General features: G+C 43.3%; 1 protein-coding gene across 12 annotated transcripts in view; it reads right to left on the bottom strand.

The window, feature by feature from the left end:
- DAB1 (DAB adaptor protein 1) overlaps positions 1–20,151 on the bottom strand; it is a 1,027,070-nt gene that overhangs the window by 321,894 nt on the left and 685,025 nt on the right. For 9 of the 12 annotated variants that reach the window (XM_038537411.1, XM_038537400.1, XM_038537401.1 and 6 more), the window contains one exon: positions 15,896–16,008. The exons of the other annotated variants lie outside the window; for them this stretch is intronic. The gene's annotated coding sequence lies outside the window, so the exon portion shown is untranslated. The remainder of the gene's footprint in view (positions 1–15,895; positions 16,009–20,151) is intronic. 12 annotated transcript variants of the gene reach the window in all.

Raw genomic sequence — 20,151 nt, 5'->3', positions numbered from 1 at the left:
TCTATATGTGCTTAAGCATTCTATAGGAAACTGGAATTCCCTTTAAGCCTATAAATCTTCACATAATTGTCATTCAGTGAATGATCATAAGATATGGATATTGTTCATCTGTGGTCTTTGAGACCCACAGTCCAGTGTACTAGTCATGGTCCTGCCTCTGACAGGTGCAGAGGCCTTGCACAAATCATCTTGCCTTTATGATCTCAACTGTAAAGCCACTAAGAATGCCCACAAAAGTTTACTGAAAGGTATAAATGAGATATATGCTTATAAGTAGTTAATAAACTCTAAATATTTAGAAGCTATATTATCTTGGTGATTACTACCATTTTTATTAGAGAGAGTGCAGACGCGTGCATGCACAAGTAGTGGGGGGAAGGGCAGAGGGAAAGGGACAGAGACTCTTAAGCAGGCTCCACTTTCAGTGTGGAGTCCGAAGTGGGTCTCCACCTCACCACCCCATGATCATGACCTGAGCCAAAATCAAGTGTTGGACGCTTAACCAACTGAGTCACCCAGGTATCCCACTTACTACCTTTTTATAAGCCTCAGTTTCCCCAACTGTCATACAGGGACAATGAATAGTTTACTGCTGAGGAAGGTCAAATGAGAGAAGCCTGATACACCATCCCTACTCATGGCATGTCCATCTCCATAATGTTTCTGCCCATCTTCCTACTGACTTAAGAAAAAATATGGCTTCTTTCTTTAATAAACCATTTTCAAAGGCTTTAAAAAGGCTTTGTTATATTCTTATTACTAAATTGCTATTTTAAAGGGTATACTTAAGAAAGTAAAGTGAGAATAAGAAGTGATTACAGACCAATGATTTCAGGCTGACACATTAATTGAGCTGGTATATTTAAGGTATTAATAGTCTCATTTTTAAAGGGTCACCTTTTAATCAAACTCCAACCACTATTTGCTGAACATAACTAGGTGCACACTGCCGTATTAGATGTTATATGAGTTTTCAAAACCATGATTAGAAATATGTGCTGAATTTAAAAATTAAGACAGATCCCTTATCACAGTCTTTACAATCTAGTTATGACGAAGTGACACTGAGTGCCAAAAAGTCAAGTGTCAACAAAAGGTGTTAATGTTTAAGCAATAGATATGTTATTCTGAACTAGCACTTAATTAATTTTCAAGTGAACACCAGGGGGGTCGTGCTCTGGGGCTTTGTGGGGATAGCAGAGACTGAGCAGAGTCTAGGATGCTCTGGATTCATTCCCTGGATTTGTCCTCAGATGGGTATTTCAATGCCAGTCACTTAGGCATGTTTGGAAGATGCCATAGAGCACACACAACATTCCTGTATCCTTCAAGTTACCCCAAGTGGAAAGGAATTTGCATAGTGGGCATTACTGCAAACTTACCCCAGTTTGATTCATTTGAAAATAGGAAGAAGAGGTAAGACACCACTTTATAAGCCCGAGCCATTCTGCAGAAAGAAGACACCCCAGACAAAAGCATGTATCATAAAACTCTGGAAATCCTGACACTGGACTAAGGCAAATTAATGCTGGTACACAAGCTCATTCTTCTTGATTACATTTAAAAGCATGTGCCTGTTGTCAATTTGCATGTGTTCTGTGTTGGAAAATAAGCACTCTGGATCTAATGAGCAAACAGTGAAAATCCATCCTGCCGCCAGGGCTCGGGAAAAGCTCCGCATCTGCGGGTCATGGCCCGTAAAGTCTGTCCATCAGCTACACTGTACTTGAATTGACTGGGCAGCGGTCTGTATTGATCCCTGCAGCCACCACAGAAACACAGCCACAGTAACCGTCTGCTGAGCTACAGGGAGACCCAACCTACATTGGCTTCAATCCCCTCAGAGGCTGCAGTGTGCAGGCTACCTTCTGACCAAACAGGCTCAATGCAACAACAGTTAACCTCTACTGAGTGTCCGGGCGCTGAGGGCGTGCACTGCACCGAGTATTGCTCATGACCACCTTACGTGGGCGCACTGAAGAAGCAAGAGCAGGGGCAGGGGATGGGGAAGGCTTCTTAGCGAGGAAAGCAGCACTTGAACTCTACCTAAGAAGGTCCCTCCAGCCCCAGTCAGGTCCTGAGCACCCATTCACTTTACTTCTTTTCATCTCCTCAGCCAGCACCGTTGTTGGGCATGAAGATCTCAGGGAACAGAGGCTGGGAGAAGCTGCCCAAGTGGCCCAGGAATTGCCAGAGCCAGAGCTGCCACCACTTGGCCCTTCCTCTGTGTAGGTGCTATTCTAGGAGCTTCACATCTGTAAGGCCCAGGAGCTCACTGAGGGGGCCACTGCCCTTCACCCACATTTTAGCAAAGGGGAAAGTCAGCAACCTGTCCCAGGGTACCCAGCTGCTGAGTGCAGAGCAGAGATTCTGATGTGGGCAGTCTGATGTGAACATGATCGCTTACCTCCCACGCTGACCTCTGATGCACCCCTGCACCCAGATCCCCGGCCTGCCCTTCCTTCCACCTCAGTTCCTCCCTGTGCTCCAATCAGAGCCAGTCTGGTTCATGCACTAATGCATGAACTCAGAGGAAGCTGGAAGATCATCTGACAGCAAACCTTGCTTTTAGTGCTAGGCCGACGAGCCATAGGACTCATCCCTGTAGCTATTTCAACTGTTCACTCCACATCCACAGACACCTGTACCAAAAAAATTATTAGCTGAGCATGAATATCAGACACCAATTAAAGTAAAAGTGAAACTCCTTGTAATCCTTCAGATTCTGATCCCTCTGAATGTGAGTTTTTATTCAAATGCCAAGCAAAGGCCTATATATGTAAGACAATGGATCCCTAAACAAAAAAGCGACAAATCATTTTCTTAATTTTCTTTTTCTTTGGGGGGAGGGGGAGCTGTTAGACCTTCAGCTAGGTTAATTCCTTTTAGAACCAAAAAACAGATCTTGTCTGGTGTATCTAATTACAGAGTTTCCCATACCTTAGAGTATAAAACTCCTGAGAAGGATTATTACGAGGAATAAAAAGGAAATGTTCACCCATCCAATGGGTCGAACAGGTTTAGGGAAAATGCTGTGTGTAAGGAACCCCTTTCAATGGCACAGAAGACCCACTGGGTTGGGAAGGTCCCAAGAACTCACAGGTAATGACATCTGGGGAACACCATTCAATGCTACTTGGTGTGGAGAATATTCTCTGCGGACTTTGTACTTAGCATCATTCTAGTGTCTTCCTTGACTTGCTTGCTTAATCCTGGTAACAGCTCTGTGAGGTGGGTGCTATTATTATGCCCATTTGCAGATGTGGAAACTGAGGCAAGGTTAAGTTGCTCATAGTTTGTTTCAACCATCTGGAACTATCTAGAGTTCCCAAAGTAAAACCTTGCTTTTCTCACCTCTTTGCTTTTGTGGTGGGCTATTTCCTCTGCCTGGAACTCACTTTCAACCCTTTTCCCTGGCTGTTCTCTACATATATTTTGAGACTCTGATTCCTCCCAAGGTCTTCTATAACCATTACCTTCAAGGTGGGCCAGAAGCTCCATCTCTGTGCCCTCACAGCAATTACCATGCTGTACTACATGTGTCTGCTTCTGCACTGAAGTGCAGAATTCCTCATGGCAGGACTGTTTTGTTATCTCCTTGTCTCCAATGCATTGCACTCTGGACACAATAGCTCAATAAATGGCACCCAAGGGGAAAAAAACCTCCCTAAGACAGTATTTTTTAAAGGTTTTATTTATTTATTCATTAGAGACACAGAGAGACAGCAGAGACATAGGCAGCAGGAGAAGCAGGCTCCCTGCAGGGAGCCCAATGTGGGACTCGATCTCAGGACCCTGGGGTCATGACCTGAGCCAAAGGCAGACACTCAATCACTGAGCCACCCAGGTGCCCTGATCAGTGAGCATTGTTTTTGCAGGAAAACAAAGTTCAAGGATGACACTAATAATAATAGCTCTGATTGACTGAGATCCCTCTGAGATTTCAGCCACTATGTCGAGCCATTGACCCAGAGTATATCCTCACCAAAAGCTTTTCAGACATTTGGAAACATTACGCCCATTTTATAAGGAGGCAAGCTGAGGCTAAAGATAGGTAATTCATACAACCAGTGTGCAAGAACAGCACACCGCAAGATCAACGGAACCACCATGCAAATCCAAGACCATCCAATTCCAAAGTTCTTGCTCTTCACACACGCTGCTCCATGCAGCCGCTATGTAATCTGCATATCTGATTCTTTTTGCAACCAGAGGACTGAGATCTCTTCTAGAACATCATTCTCCTAAGAACACTGCCTCTGCCCAGCCTCTTCTCTGTTAAAGGAAATGAGCTGAGATAGCCTTCAGCTATGCCATCGTGGTGGTGATGGTTGGAAAAATTAATCCTGTGCCGTTTTGCATTTGCTGCTTGTGAATCAAACTGTGAAAGCTAATTTAAAAACTTTCACACTTGGTTTGAATGAGGACTGTCGGCGCTTTGGGAATGTTAAATTGTACACAATTAGCTCAAGTGGTGTGGGTTTAGGCATACCCAGCATTCTCTCAAATGAGAAGACTCCTACGGTCACCCCGATGAACCCAGGGGAGACAGAGAAGTTTCCAGCTCAAAGAAGAGAAGTGTAATTGGTTCATGACAGGTCTGTGCATGGATATATCTGTCCCAGTTTGCAATCCCATTAAGATGGAATACCATCCCAGGAACACCTGTGCTTCACCCAGATCAGACTCTCGGACACACAGACCAGGGTTTAATTCCCAGCCATGTCACCTATAGGCTATGTGGCCTAGGGTGAATTAGGTAAGACACAAAAGCCTTTGTTCTGTCATCTGTGAAACAGGTATAACATTGCAGTTATCATAGAGCTTTGCTAGGGTTTTATAGTGCGCATGAAACACCCCTTGCATGGAGCTTCACAGCCAAGAAGCCAGTTGATATTTGTTGTTATCAAGTGCTCCTGAGGGTATTTACACAGACAGTCTTACCTACCTTGATGTTCCTGACACGTCTGTATTATCTTAGAGCCCCATTTCTTCAGGATGATTATTTCCATTATCACTAATATTAATGATAATATAGTTGGGACTTTGGGTCACCAGTCTTGCCTGACACTTTGGCAGAATATAATGAAAGTAGCTCTGAGCTGGACCTGAGGACCTCTGTTCCCATGCTGGATCTACCTTTCCAACTGGCCAGGTGCATCTACACAGACCGTCTGATCTCCAGGCACAGCACCTAGCATATGGCACACCACGTAGCAAAGAGCACACCACTGGTAAATGAAGAGGAGTAAAAAAAGAGCCAGCAGAGATGACAGAAAAGCTGCTGTCTCCTCTCCAGGCTCTGGCACTACCACAAAGTCCATGGTCAGCAGCATTACCTTTCCAGAGCTATTCCTGCATCTCGATGATGAGGCCTTATGTCTAAGTGATAGCCAGCATCTGGTCACCTGACTCAGAAATTCTATAATCTTTCACCTACTAAATGAGAGAAAAAAAAAAAAAGATTAACAAAAGAATTTTAATACCAGCAGTTTAGTTTTAAGGCAAAACTAATGTAGTAGGGGCACCTAGGTGGCTCAGTGGTTGAGTGTCTGCCTTTGGCTCAGGGTGTGATTCTGGGGTCCTGGGATCAGGTCCTGCATTGGGCTCCCTGTGAGGAGCCTGCTTCTCCCTCTGCCTATGTCTCTGCCTCTCTCTGTGTCTCTCATGAATAAATAAATAAAATCTAAAAAAAAAAAAAAAAAAACCAACAAAAAAACAACACTGTAATAGCAGGAGCCTTCATAATGTTGAAAATCTTTTTTTGTTTGTTTGTTTGTTTTTTTGTTTTTTTTTGTTTTTTTTTATTGGTGTTCAATTTACTAACATACAGAATAACACCCAGTGCCCATCACCCATTCACTCCCACCCCCCGCCCTCCTCCCCTTCTACCACCCCTAGTTCGTTTCCCAGAGTTAGCAGTCTTTACGTTCTGTCTCCCTTTCTGATATTTCCCACACATTTCTTCTCCCTTCCCTTATTTTCCCTTTCACTATTATTTATATTCCCCAAATGAATGAGAACATATAATGTTTGTCCTTCTCCGACTGACTTACTTCACTCAGCATAATATTAAAAGAGATGAGACGGTTTTCCTGTACCAGGTCACCACAATCACTGGGGGCATTTGCATGGGAAAAGACTCCTCATTTCTTAGTTTTCCTGCTTGCATTGTACTCTACTCCCCTGCAGCAAGGGCCATTTTAATGCACAGCTGATACAAAAGAGGAAAGAGAGTAACATTTGCTGAGCTACTATTGTACATGGGCAGGCACTTTAGAAAACGTGGCCAGTAAAGCTATTATCATCGTTTACAAAATGAAAACTCTGAGGCTGGGAGAGGTGACTGGTCGAAGGTGACAGCACAGCTCAAGAACCCAAGCGGTGGGCAGCCCGGGTGGCTCAGCGGTTTAGCGCCGCCTTCAGCCCAGGGCGTGATCCTGGAGACCCGGGATCGAGTCCCAGTCGGGCTCCCTGCATGGAGCCTGCTCCTCCCTCTGCCTGTGTCTCTGTCTCTGTCTCTGTCTCTCTCTCTCTCTCTCTGTGTTTCTCATTAATAAATAAATAAAATCTTAAAAAAAAAGAACCCAAGCGGTGAGTCAAGGCCTCTGCGGGCCCAGGCTGCACTCTCTGCCTCACAAAAGGGCTTCACTGGGCTGAGTGACGCTGAAATCATGGCTTCACCACAATCAGCTCCAGGGTGGCTGCTCTTACTGGTTTCAGAGAAGTGAGGGAGGAGGAGGGCGAGGATGGAGGCAAAACCCAGGTAATATTTTAGCTCCAACCTGCTTTCACAGGGAGGAACTTGAAAGCCTTCTATACATTTTCCTTGAAGAAGTAAAGTAACTTTACTCACAGATACTCTGAGGCAGAAACAATTAGTATTTTAAAACATTCATCCTTTCAACAGCTAATGGTTAAATATTCATCAAATATTGAGATGTCAATTCTCAGAAAGACCTTCCTGGCTACCTCACTTAAAAAGAAGCCACCACACTTCTTATCATCCCCTTGCTTTTCTACTCACACTTTAATTATTATAGTAACATACAGATGCAAATTTACAAATTTATTTATGAATTTAATTTATTTAATATATTTATTGTCACCTCATGTCCCAGAAATGGAAGCTCTCCTCTGATGAGAATTCCTAATCTGTTTGGTTACAGCAGTTCCCCAACACCTAGAACAGTGTGCAGAATCCAGGAAGTCCTCTGAAGTATTTGTTCAATGGATGAAGGACTTAAAAGTTGAAGTTACAGCTTCAAGTAGATTGGCCATTTTTCTGACCCATGTTTTAAGTTCTCAAAATACAGTGGGTTTTGCCTTTTTTTTAGTCTCCACATGACTTTCTCTATATGCCGTCTAGCTCCTTCAATATTCATTCAATCATTTAACAAATATTTATTGAGTATCTATGCTATGCCAGGCACTGTTTCAGGTGCTCAGATTCTACTTGTGAACAAAACAGAGGTCCATGAAGCTTGCAGTCTGGTGGAGAAAACCCACAAGTAAAATAGACCTTCTAGAACATTAGGTAGATGTAAGAGTAATGGCATCAAACAGGTTGAGGAGAGAGAGTGATGGGGCAGGCAGGAAGCTGAGGGACTAGTTGGTTAAAGGTCAAGAAAGCCCCCCTGAGCAGGTCAAGCTGTCAACAAAGATGTACCACACAAAGCAAGAGGGGACCTAGAGTCAGCCAGGTGGTGACAAAGGCCACTCCACCGCATCAACTCAGCCCAAACGTTTCTCATCCTTAATTCTTGACCTCCTCACTTGGTACTGTGGGAATAATAACATCTGCCTTGCCTGCCTTGCAACATAGGCCTGGTGGGTGAGCAAAATGGAGGAAAGTGGGCAAAAGGTACAAACTTCTTATTATAAGATAAAGGAGTCCTTGGGATACAGCATGGAAGCTACAGACAAGAACAAACACTATTGTATATTTGCAAGTTGCTAAGAGTACTGATCTTAAAAGTACTCATCACAAGAAAACAATTATAATTGTGTGTGATGGTAGAAGTTAACTGAAATGACTGATCATTTCACAATGTATTCATGTATCAAATCATGGCACTGTGCACCTAAAACTAATATAGTATGGTATGACAATTATAGCACAATTTAAAAAAGATTCTCAGTTGCTTTTTAAAGATCCATTTTTTAGTATTTAGATTTAAAGCATAAATGGCCAGGTTCAAACTGATGCATGAGAAGTGTGTGTAATGAAATACAAGAATATCCTAGCAAAGCTGTCCTGAAGTAATAATAGTTGCAGTTTTCTAGACATTTGGAGTGAGGTTTGGTTTGTTTCTTTGTTGGTTTGTTTAAGCAGGCTCTACACCCCATGCAGGTCTTGAACTCATTATCCTGAGATCAAGACCTGAGCTGAGATCAAGAGTCAGATGTTTAACTGACTGAGCCACAGTGGGTGTCAGGGTGGCTCAGTCGGTTAAGTGTCTGCCTTTGGTTCAGGTCATGATCCCAGGGTCCTGAGATCGAAGTCCCACAGTGGGCTCCCTGCTTAGCTAGGAGTCTGCTTCTCCCTCTACTCCTCCCCTCTGCCCATGCATGTGCTCGTTCTCTCTCAAATAAATAAATAAAATCTTAAAAAAATAAAGCAACAACAAATCCCAGTACCCTCACGCATAAGATGAAGGGGTTGCATCACTTGACTTCTATGTTCCCTTCCTGTTCTAATTTGCGAAGATCCTAGTGATATGAAACAGCCTTATAAACTCTAATTTGCTGCACAAATGAATGAGATAATGGTGATCACCACAATTTTTATCATTATTTCAACGATCCACTTTGGCTCTGGAGTTCAGAGCCCCCAGCATCAGAGCATTCTTCAGACTCATTTTATTTCAGTGATTTTAAGATCTCACTGAAAATGTAAGCTGAATGGTAATTTCATTCCTAGAGATGTTCTGTTGTCTAAACCATAATTTAAGTGCCCATTCTTAATTCTGCTAATTATCAGCACTAATGAAAGACAAAAATAGCACAGCTAACCTAAAAGGCCTATTCTAACTTGGTTTTAGGGCTGTTTTTTTTTTTTTTTTTAAGTATCAGATCTGCTTTCCCAATCCTATAGTGACTAAGTCACTGTAAAAAAGAACAAGCCTCAGGTAAGTAAGGGGTGCAGGGTAAAAGGAGGGGGTCACCATGCTGCTGGCTGTGGGTGGGCTTCAGGGCTCCATCCTTCCTCAGATACCATTAGAATGTTTCCATTCTAACCTCACGGAAATGAACTAAACTTGAAAACCTCTCAGATTCCCTCCTACATGGATGGAGCATCTGGTCCTTTCATCCCACTACGTGTAGCAATCAAGGGTATTGAGGGGGAGCATGGAAATATAAAGTCATCTCAAGTGACATCTCAACAAGAGCCGGAAGGAGCCACCAGTGGACACGTTCAACATTTATCGAGGGTTGCCCCTGTGCTGAGAGATGGGTACAGACATTTCCCTGCCCCCACCCCCTAGAAGCTCACTGTCTACTGTAGGAAACAGATCACCAATAAATTAAGAAGTCCGCCACAATGTCCCAGGGCTAAAATAGCTGCAAAGGAGACAGAGGGACAGCTGAAGACTGGGGTAGCTGTGTCCAGGTTTGAAGATGGACAGAGACTCTACAAGTAGGAAGCGACTCCTGATCTCTGGCTTCCAAGAGAAAGAAGTAGGTGTAAAATACCCGAAAGGCAGCTGTGAAACAGGAATTCATATTTATTTATATGTCGGGCCCAGGAGTGCACATCCTATAGTTACTGCCTCACGTAAGCTCTTAAGGACAGGGAACCTGGGCTTTACCACCTCATTGTACAGGTGAAGCAGCTGATGCACAGAGGGGACACACCTTGCCCCACATCATCCCCCTCTGCCCCCCCCCCACCAGAGCCAGGAATGAAAACCAATCTATCCCTCAAGGAAACCAACTCAAATGCCTTTCTCCCCTATCCAAGTGCGCCTTCTCCACGGCGACTTCTCAAATCTGACTGCAGCCAACCCTCTCCTCTCCCTGTCTGACTTGAACCAATTATGCAAAGCCTGAGCCATGTTGCTTGGCCTCTGGAAATGCCTCCTGTAGTTACCAGTGGTTTGGGTTCTTCCACACCTGCTGTCTTTGGCCTGGCCCCTTCGTTCTTTGACATCAGTGTCCCCTTACCCCTGGAGGCAGAGGTCAGTCCAGCCGTAAGAAAGGCCATGGAAGCCGACATACAATTCAGACCCATTCCTTGCTCCCCTGAGAACAGAAAACCTTCAGCCCCTCAACTTCTGAACAAGTGACCCTGACCCTCCCCACCATTCAAGAGACCCCGCACCCTTCAAGCCTTCTTCATCTATGACCCTTGGCCCAGAAAACTGCCCATTTTTGTTCCACTTGTCTTTGTTTTCACCTCTCTTTCATGCTCTGAGATGTCTTCCATCTCAAACCATCAGGCGTCAGTAGTGATCTTTCTCTGACCTTGCTTTTTTTTTTTTTTTTTTTTTTTTAAAAAAAAGAGAACATATTTTGGGTATAACATTTTTGTGTCACGTGTGTGTCATGGTTTTGTGGTCCAGGCTACAGCAGCACCCACACTGACTGAGCATCACATGTTCTACCTTGAATTTTCTGACATTAAGCTTCTTCTGCTAGACTTGCAGCCCTATTTCTAAATCATGGAAAGCTGTGGCACCTTTTCTCTAAATGGGTAAGAAAGAGAGAGAGAAAAAAAGGAAGTTCCTTGAAGAGGGTCCTTGGGGTTTTGAAATGTTTGAAAATAATCTCTTTTCCATTAATGCACAGAGTAACATATTTCCCCCGCTGCTAAATGACACCTTTCAGGACTGATGATTAACATATAGTCCTACCACTTAGGCCCCTTCCAGGGAAAAGCAACATGCATTATTTCAGTGTCTGCACAGGGGCTCCACATCAGCGACTTTCACAGGATGGGGAGGATTTTCCTCCTGAGGGGGTGCAAAAATAAAGGTATGAACACAAATGAATTCCACACATCTGTACTCTGTCCAAGGGTCATCACAAAGACATACATTTTTATGACTAAAATACTGACTGAAGCCTCTCTTTCTTAACAATTACATCTGTGGAATCTCACTATTATGTATTTATCCTGAGACAGACAGAGTTATTCACGGGCAAGAAATGACAGGCATAGAATCCTTCGTTTCTACACCATTGCAATTGACCCAAATATTTATAAAGGTACCTAATTCCTTAAACGGCCACCTCACCAAGAACCCAATTCTCTGTCTTTTAGCCCATGCTGGGACACAATCCTGAATCACTTCCCCGACCGGCTGTCCTATATTGAGAACTTACCATGCACTAAGCCTTGTGATAAGCTCAACATCTATTAAGTCATTTAACCATCGTATTTAGAAAGTAGACACTATTTTTAACCTTGTTCTTTGTATTTTGATGGGGATACTAAGGCATGGAGAACTTTAAGACTGGCCCTCTGTGCCACCAGCTTCCAAGGGGCACAGCCAGGATCTGAACACAGATCTGTTTGATTTCATCACTCTGTACTACTTCCTTGCTTGCCATCATCAACCACTGATAGAGCTAACGTCTCCTACGGTTTCAAAGCTGTGTAATAACCAACCAAGTGCTAATGCTTACTTGACTGTGTTAAAATGATTAGTGAAACGTGCACAAGAACAGCACAACACAGCTACCACTTGGCCCTGAGACTTGAAGGGAAGAAATTTTCTCTGTACTCAGCTTACCGCTATAGGATGCTTCTCAGGGAAAGAGGCAACTACTCGAAGTTCCTATCTGGCTGAACCAATCAAAGGCATGCCTATACCTCTGACTGGCACTAGAAAGGCACACTGACCTTGGGAATGAAAGATAAGTAAAGCCCCAAATTCCAGGGGGACGCCACACCAGGTCAAAACATCTGGCAGCAGGTGCCTTCAAAGACAAAGAGCTGCTTCAGTCACATGCACTGACATGAGGACAAAAATAAAGTCCCCTCGGTGGACAATTCTGGTAAACTATGCAAACCTCAACCTATGGATTTGTAAAATGATTCTATAGATTCAACTCACTTGAATCTCTAGCATTTACTAGAGATCTACTGAGCACACTGTGCCAGGAGCCAGAGATACAGAAATACATAGGATGAGGCCCCTAATGAAGCAGAAAAGACAGAGTACAGAGGTAGCCACACCAGCTTTCTCACCAGAGGCTGGGTGCTATGCTAGTTGCTTCTCGGTTACCTCCTCAACATTACGAAGAGATGCACCATGATCTGCGGTCTGCAGGTGATAAAACTATGCTTCACAAAGATGTGTCACTTGCTCAAGTTATAGCAGATCTGAGACCCAAACTTAAGATTTTTCAGACTATAAAATCTTTTATCTTAACCACTGCAGTGTACTGGCTCTGGAAACGCTTTTTCCAAATAAGTACAGTATACTTATTTTCTGATCGAAATAAGTATACTGCAGTATCATTAGGACAGCCAACAGAGATATTAACAAGTCCAAGAGGAGCCACCAAGGAGGAAGGAATTCATCTGGGGACACATAGGAAAGGCAGGAAATCCTTCACGGTGCTGATATCTAAACCAGGTTTTGAAGCGTAAGTAGGAGTTCACCAGGTAGATAAAGGAGGGAGTTGAACATTCAAGAGAAGAAGAACTCAGGAGCCCAGAGGCATAAAAGACCACCGCTCACTATGGAACTGCTGGGAATCCTGTTCAGCAATTCTATAATGTGATAACTAGGGATAAAGATAACAAGTTAGCTGTAAGATAACAAGTTAGGCAGGAAAGAGGCTAAAGGGTCATGCATAAGCACGTGTGCACAAACATTACACACACACACCCCTTTTTACGTGATTTTCCCAGAGCAGAGACTAACCTGAGTTTTACTGGCCCCCTGGTGGGAGTGAAAGCAAGTAGAACTCAGCTAAGGCCATCATTGACTTTCATGGAGCCATTCAGCTGCAGAGAGCCCAGTCTGCTGACACTGAGCTTGTATAAAAACCTACATGTGTTTGTCATTTCTCCCTACTCAGAAATAATGACTCAGCTACCAAGTGCATAAGATATGGCAAATTTTGTACCTGTCATTTTCAAAGGGTGCCTAACTACAGTCAAAAAAGAAATAAGTAAAGCAGAGAAAGAATCAAAACCACTTGTAAAATGTGAGTACCTGCAATCCCTTTGCATGAAATGGAGACTATCAAATTTGAACTCCCCAAAATGACTGCATTTCCAACGCAAAGAAGAAACACTCCTAGACCTGGTTGGCTCTGTCCCACCCAATAACACAGATGGAGTAAGGTGGAAAATGAACCAGGAGGAGACCCATTCAGCCCCTCTCTGTATGACCCAGAGTAAATCATTTGTTTATTTATTTTTAAAGCTTTCTTTTCTTTGAAGAAAAAAAGAAAGAAAGAAAGAAAGAAAGAAAGAAAGAAAGAAAGAAAGAAAGAAAGAAAGAAAGAAAGAAAGAAGAAAAAGAAAGAGGAAAGGCAGAGCGAGAGGGAGAAGCAGACCCCTAGCTGTGCAGGGAGTCTGACATGGGGCTCCATCCCAGGACTTTGGGATCATGACCAGAGCCAGAGTCAGATGCTTAACCAACTGAGCCACCCAGGCTCCCTGAAATAAATCATTTAACCCCTCTAAGCCTCCATGTGTCATCTGGACATAAGCACAATACTATACCTAATACCCTGCTTCTCATAAAGATTAAATCAGAAAATGCACATAAAAGACTTAAGCACAGTGGATGACAAACAATACTTAAATGGCAACATGAAAATGTGTTAATGTTAATCTAAAAACATTTCTGCTTAAAATAGGTTTTTAAACTATATGAAGAGTTTAGGCTTGACTAGGGTGACCCTATACTTACACGCTTGTGTGTTTCTAATACTACCAGTAACCGCGGCTCTGGTTTATGGAGCACTCAACAACATAATGCCTTGTATTATTTCACTTAAATTTCATAACCATTCTGTAGATAAGCCACTATTATTATCTCCATTTTAGAGGCAAAGCAACCAAGGCACGAAATCAAATAATTTGCCCAAAGATAACACAAATAGGAACTAAAGGAGTAAGATTTAGACTCAGACATTCTAGTAATGTAGAGCCTTTCTGATGCATATGTTTAAATTAATTACTTCCAGGGTGTTATGGTTAATTTTATATGTCAACTTGGAGGGTGTTTCTGGATGAGATTAACATTTAAATTGGTGAACTTTGAGGAAGCAGATTGTCCTCCATAATGTGGGTGGGCCTCACCCAATCAGTCGAAGGCCTAGTTAGAGCAAAAAGACCAGATTCTCCAAGCAAGAGAGGATTCTCCAGCAGATGGCCTTCAGACTTCATCTGCACCATTGGCTTTCCTGGATCTCCAGCATGCTGGCCAACACTGCAAATTTTGGACTTGCTAGACTCTATAATTACATGAGCCAGTTCCTTATAATAAATCTCTTTCTATATATACACACATATCCTAACTGGTTCTGCTTCTCTGGAGAACCCCACACAGGAAGAATGAACACATAGGGTTTTTGCTGGTAGTGGTGGTGGTGGTGTTTTTACCTTTCGTCCCATTCCTTATCTTTTCCACTCAACTTCTTCAACAAGTATTTCTAAGTGCTCACAAGAACCAGGCACTATACTAGATTACAAGGTTGGGAAGATGCCCTTTGTTCAGCCTTATTCTGCCTCTGGTTTCCCATCCCTGTAAGTCCATGCCTCTCCTATCTGGATTACGAGATACTTGAGAACTATGACTAGTCTTTGTAGAACAAGTACAGAACTTCAAATAGGTTATTGAGTAAATGCCCATCGATGTTGGTAAAATGAAAATACTACATGCTTCCCATTGCTGTTTTCACCCATTATTGAGTATGTGCAAGGCTCTATATTAGATGCTCAGCATTTATTTCTATGTCATTTTATCCTGATTTTAAGGGACAAAAAGGGAAAACCAGGAGGTTAGATGATCTGCTCGAGGCCACACGGCACAATTCATACTTGGGACTGTCTGAATCCAGAGCTGGTGGACTTCTCACCACTGCTGCTACAGTTCCCTGCTCCTCCCCTTTCCAAACTACGAATAACAGATGAGGCCAGGGATGAATGAGCACCCCTGGAGCTCCAGGGCCTTCAGCCAAACTTCACAAACGTACAACTTCATAGCCTGCATGAGGCCAAGTATAAAAATGAAGGCAATCGGATGTTATCTATAAACACCTCAAAGCTTCTTTTCCTTTCACTTAAAAATTCTCAAGTAATTGTTTTCACCACAGTTAATCATAAAAATGAATCACCTCAAATTTTCTAAAGAAATTCTCCTTCAAAATATGTCAGCTTTGTGCCATGAATTCATTTATTATGAGACCACATGATGCCTCCAAGTACTGCATTTTATTTAAACGTGACATTTTTTTCCCCACTCTGTTTTGATTCCACATCTGAAAATCACTTCTATCAATCTTTCATTGGAGCCAAACATAACTGTTTTGCTCACTGAAACATTAAATACAGACTCAGGGCCCTAGAATCAAATTAAAAAATGAAATAAACTAGTATCTGGCTGACATTCATAGCTTTATATCCAGGGAGACCACAGATTTGAGAATTGCTGTGAACCCACTTCCACGATAAAAACCAATCAATTCTAATCCTTTTGCATCTTAGATCATTTCAAAAATCCAAAGATTTAACGTAGGTTGATTTTTCTCTTTGAGATTCAATTTTAGAAATTGTTGACTCTTCTGGTTTTGAAAGGGGTAGGACATCTTCAATGAAAACCACCAGATTCAGTTGGGACACTGACTGTGATCAATGATTTTCTGCATCAGCTGCTGTTGGGTTGGGGGCGGGGTGGGGCGAGGGGGACGCATGCCATATACTTACATTCCCCATAATGCATCATACTCTTTCTACACAGTGGCAGCAAAGAGGCACATCCAATATTGTATTACTTTCTTCTTTCATTCATGACGATGTCCCACATGGGCCCTGAGAGTCTGAAAAAAGAAGCATTTCCCAGGTTCTAAGGATGAAGGGAACCCTAGCCAATCCATCATGCTTTGTCTGCTAAGGATAGACTCATGCATAAGAGCTCCCATAACGAGAGAAGGGCAGTGGGCATGAAAAGGAGTGACCCAACTGTCAGCAGCTGGGGTCTGAAGGACAGCAAAGCTGTGATTAGAATATTCAATTGAGACTTCCATGATTCATCATGGAATGGGGCAGGGGGTGGGAGAAGTTTGTGGAGGCATACTCCTCCCTTGGGCCTGTCTTCCCTTCTTCTATTAGCAGAGTTAAGTCCGTAGGGCCATGGAAAAATCAGTCTTACCCAACAGTAAAACTTTCAAAGATCTGCTGAAGCAGGGAGGATGAGTGCTATAAGTTAGCAACTCTCTCCCCGCAGTGCCCAGATGAGTGTCTCTAAAATACGATGCTGATCTTGTCATGCCGGGTCAACGAACTCTGATTTCTTCCTTCTACTCCCCTCTCCTTCTCCTCCCCACCTTTCTCCCTCCCTCCCTCCCTCCCTCCCTCCCTCCCTCCCTCCCTCACTTCCTAGCTGCCTTCTGGATTATCTTCCTGTCTTTCCTCCTCCTTTCTTACCTACCTGCTTATCTATGGACTTTCCTTCCTTCCGTATCTATTAAGCACTTACAAGGGAAAAATCATTTCCCCATGGGAGAAATGACAGACCACTGAAGAGGGACACCCAAACACTGACAACCCAACTAGAGTGTGAAATAAAATAACGGTGCTGTGGCGTCCATGAGGCACATGGGCGGGTGAGTTCCCATTGCTTAGATGGGAACAAGCTTCCTAGATGAAGCGGCAAGGTGCTGCCAGCAGAGAACGTAGCACACATGGTGGCACCAACACAAAAGGATGTGGTTTTCCAGGAAGTGTAGGCAGATCAGTGACGCTGAAGCATTGTTTATGGGGAAGGGATATGAAATGAGTCTGGAGAGGTAGACAAGCCCCCGTTACGAGAAGCTTTGTGCATAAGAATTTTATGAAGGCAATGAAGATAAATAATAGGTCCTAAGCAGTAGTGGTGGTGGTGACTAGGTTTTTAATTAAACCTCCATAAACATACACGCAGGTCCCTGTCCAAGCATACTGTCGCAAACTGCAACCTCACACCCAGTTGCCCCCCCTTCCTACTTTATTTCTCTCCATTGCTCTCATCACCATCTAGTGCTGGATTCACTTAATTTTATTTATTGTCTCTCTGCCTCCACTGAAACATAAGCTCCATTTTGAAAGCAGAGGTTTTGTTTTTGTTTGCTGCTATATATCCCTTGGACCCATAATACTGTTTAGCACGTAGTAGGTATCCCATGAATATTGCTGAATGACATGGTCTTTTTAAAGACACTAAGGCTCAATCACCTCAACATTCTATTGGGAGGAAAGACTTCGCCTTTAAAGAGGACACTTCACTTAAACATGTCTAGTCTCAATTCCCTGCAGAATGCAGAAATGCCTACATAAAGCAAGGAGCCAGATCTTATTAGGGGCTCAAAGTATGGCTTCTGATTCATCAGCAATCTGGACTATCAACCCAAGGAATTCTCTCTATAGGTCAGAACATGAGCAATTTCCCTAGAATATTCTAAGCATCAGAAGAAGCTCCTTTCAGGAAGACAGAAGTCTTGGGAATGCAATGTGCTTTACAAGCACCGTAGTTTATGGAACCAAAGCTCAGTGGTGGCCAATGAGGGTCCTTGAACCATGTATCCATCCTGCTTCCTAGACACCACCATACAGCTACCGCAGCAACTATGATACCGCTCTGACATTCTGTGTGCCTGCCACAGGAGACCATATCCATCTTGACAGAAGGACACAGTGGCCGGGGAAGACGTAAGACGGAGAGTTTAGCACCTGGTATGCAGTGCCCAACTGCCAGGTTTGGATCCCAATCCCACACTCTAGCTGCATAACCTCCAAAGAGCAACTTAATCTCTCTGGGCCTCAACTACGCCCTGGGAACCATAATGACCCACAGGGTCATTCACAGGGTCACTTCACAGGGTCACTGTGAAGATTAACGGAGTCAATCCTGAGTGAACAGTGCCCAGCACACAGTACATGTTTAAGAAATGTGGTATCTTCTCATTGGCACATCTTAGGACATAATAGGTGCCCAAACAATGCTTACTGAATTGACAATGTAACATACACACATCTGAACTGCCTTATAGTTGCCCACAGAAAATAAGAAAGGGGCTTAGGCACAACTCAACCCATCTCCCTCCTCAGAGATGTTAAAAAATATACTAGTAACTCAAAAGGCTCTGCCCTTTTCTGACTGTATTGATTTGAGGCATAAACTTTAACTGCAGAGGCTCCATTTCCTCTCCTGTGAAACTCCACTATCTCCCGGGATTGCCCTGTGGCTTGTTCAGGTAACATTCAGTGTTTTACAAACACGAGAGCACTATAAAATATTAAATTGATATTACAAACAGAAAAGCTCCAGGCACTCAGCAAAAGAGAGGGTTAAAAAAAAGGGGGATGTCAAACTACTCTGTCTTCCTACATTTGTGCAAAATTAAAATGACTCTTTGCAGAATCCAATTTGGATAAGCCCATGTCAATACTACTGATACAAGCCATCACTAATGACAAGATTGATAGCTCAGGAGGGCGAGTCATTTCATGTTCACTGTGCATCATGCTTAATTCGCCAAAAGGAGTTTGTGTGTATAATTAATGCGCTTTTCTTCCCAGCTTCATCTGGAAACATGTAAAGGGTCTCTAGGGAATTCTGTAAGTTAGAAACAATTAATAAAATAAAACCACTTAATTAAAGAGAATAATTGGAGCCTATGTTATACCCGAAATGGAGGGATAAAAATCACTTTGGAAACACACTGCAGAAAAATTGCTGAATTTTAAAAGAAAGAACAATGTGCAGCGGAACACATGTAAGTCATGAGAGTGGACTTATTTCCCAGGCCCTTTGTTCTGGAATGATTGAAACCCAACCGACTTGACATGTACAGGAAAGGTAAGATCACTGACCCTACAATGGCAAGTGCCATTCTTATGTAAGAAAACTTCTTTTATTCACTATCTCAGAGCATGTTTATAGTATCTTTTCTGGACCTGCCCTCAGGACCTATCAGTATACCAGCAACTGCTCTCCCTCTGTCTTCAAGAAACTCCTAGTGTTATCAGGAGAAGAGAAAAGTCCTCACACAACTAAAATGCAGAAGGACAAGCACTGTGTGGCAGCAGAGGACACAATGGAAGAGTAAGAGAGCACTCCCCAGGCAGCCTCCAGAGAAACCCTGTTTTCCAAAGCCCTGAGTTTTTGGAAAGAAATGAGCATTTAGGGATGCCTGGATGGCTCAGTAGTTGAGCATCTGCCTTCGGCTCAGGTCATGACCCCAGGTTGTGATTCCTGGCATCAAGTCCATTGGGCTCCCCACAGGGAACCTGTTTCTCCCTCTGCCTGTCTCTGACTCTCTGTGTGTGTGTCTCTCATGAATAAACAAAATCTTTTTTAAGGAAGGAAGGAAGGAAGGAAGGAAGGAAGGAAGGAAGGAAGGAAGGAAGGAAGGAAGGAAGGAAGGAAGGAAGGATTGATTTACCAGCACAGGAAGAGAAAAATGCAACAGCACGTGTAACATCATGTACTCAGTCACAGATATGTGCCTGTACACGCTGCTCTGGCAAATTACACAAAACTCAGCATGTCCCAAGAACAGAGTATGCATTTCAGAGCAGAGAGAGATGACATTGGAAACCAGATGGGCAAAGAGCATGTACGTGGAATCTGAAAAACTAATTCACATTGCATCATCATGTTACCCAGGATGTATGCAGCATCTCTAGGTGGCAGTTTTCTCTCAAATGAAAATGGAGCTCTATTAACACTCAGATGGTAGAGCACACTACTATGGTTCCAAACTTTCTGTGTCCCTCCCGATGAGATGTGTATTCATCTGTACCCGTTGCACCATGACTGCCAGCACCTCAAGGGAGATGAGGAACATTCCTTTCCCCGTTGTCAGGTTTGGCCATGTGACTAGCTTTGGCCAATGCAAAGTGCAGAAACTTACGTGCACTTACGTTGTTCAATTCAGACTCTGTATTTCAGCCCTCTGCCATGGGGACCGCATGGCTCTGAT

This window comes from Canis lupus, chromosome 5 (genome assembly GCF_011100685.1).
Source record: "Canis lupus familiaris isolate Mischka breed German Shepherd chromosome 5, alternate assembly UU_Cfam_GSD_1.0, whole genome shotgun sequence".
Taxonomy (NCBI): Eukaryota; Metazoa; Chordata; class Mammalia; order Carnivora; family Canidae; genus Canis; species Canis lupus.
This window is presented reverse-complemented; position numbering and strand designations above follow the sequence as displayed.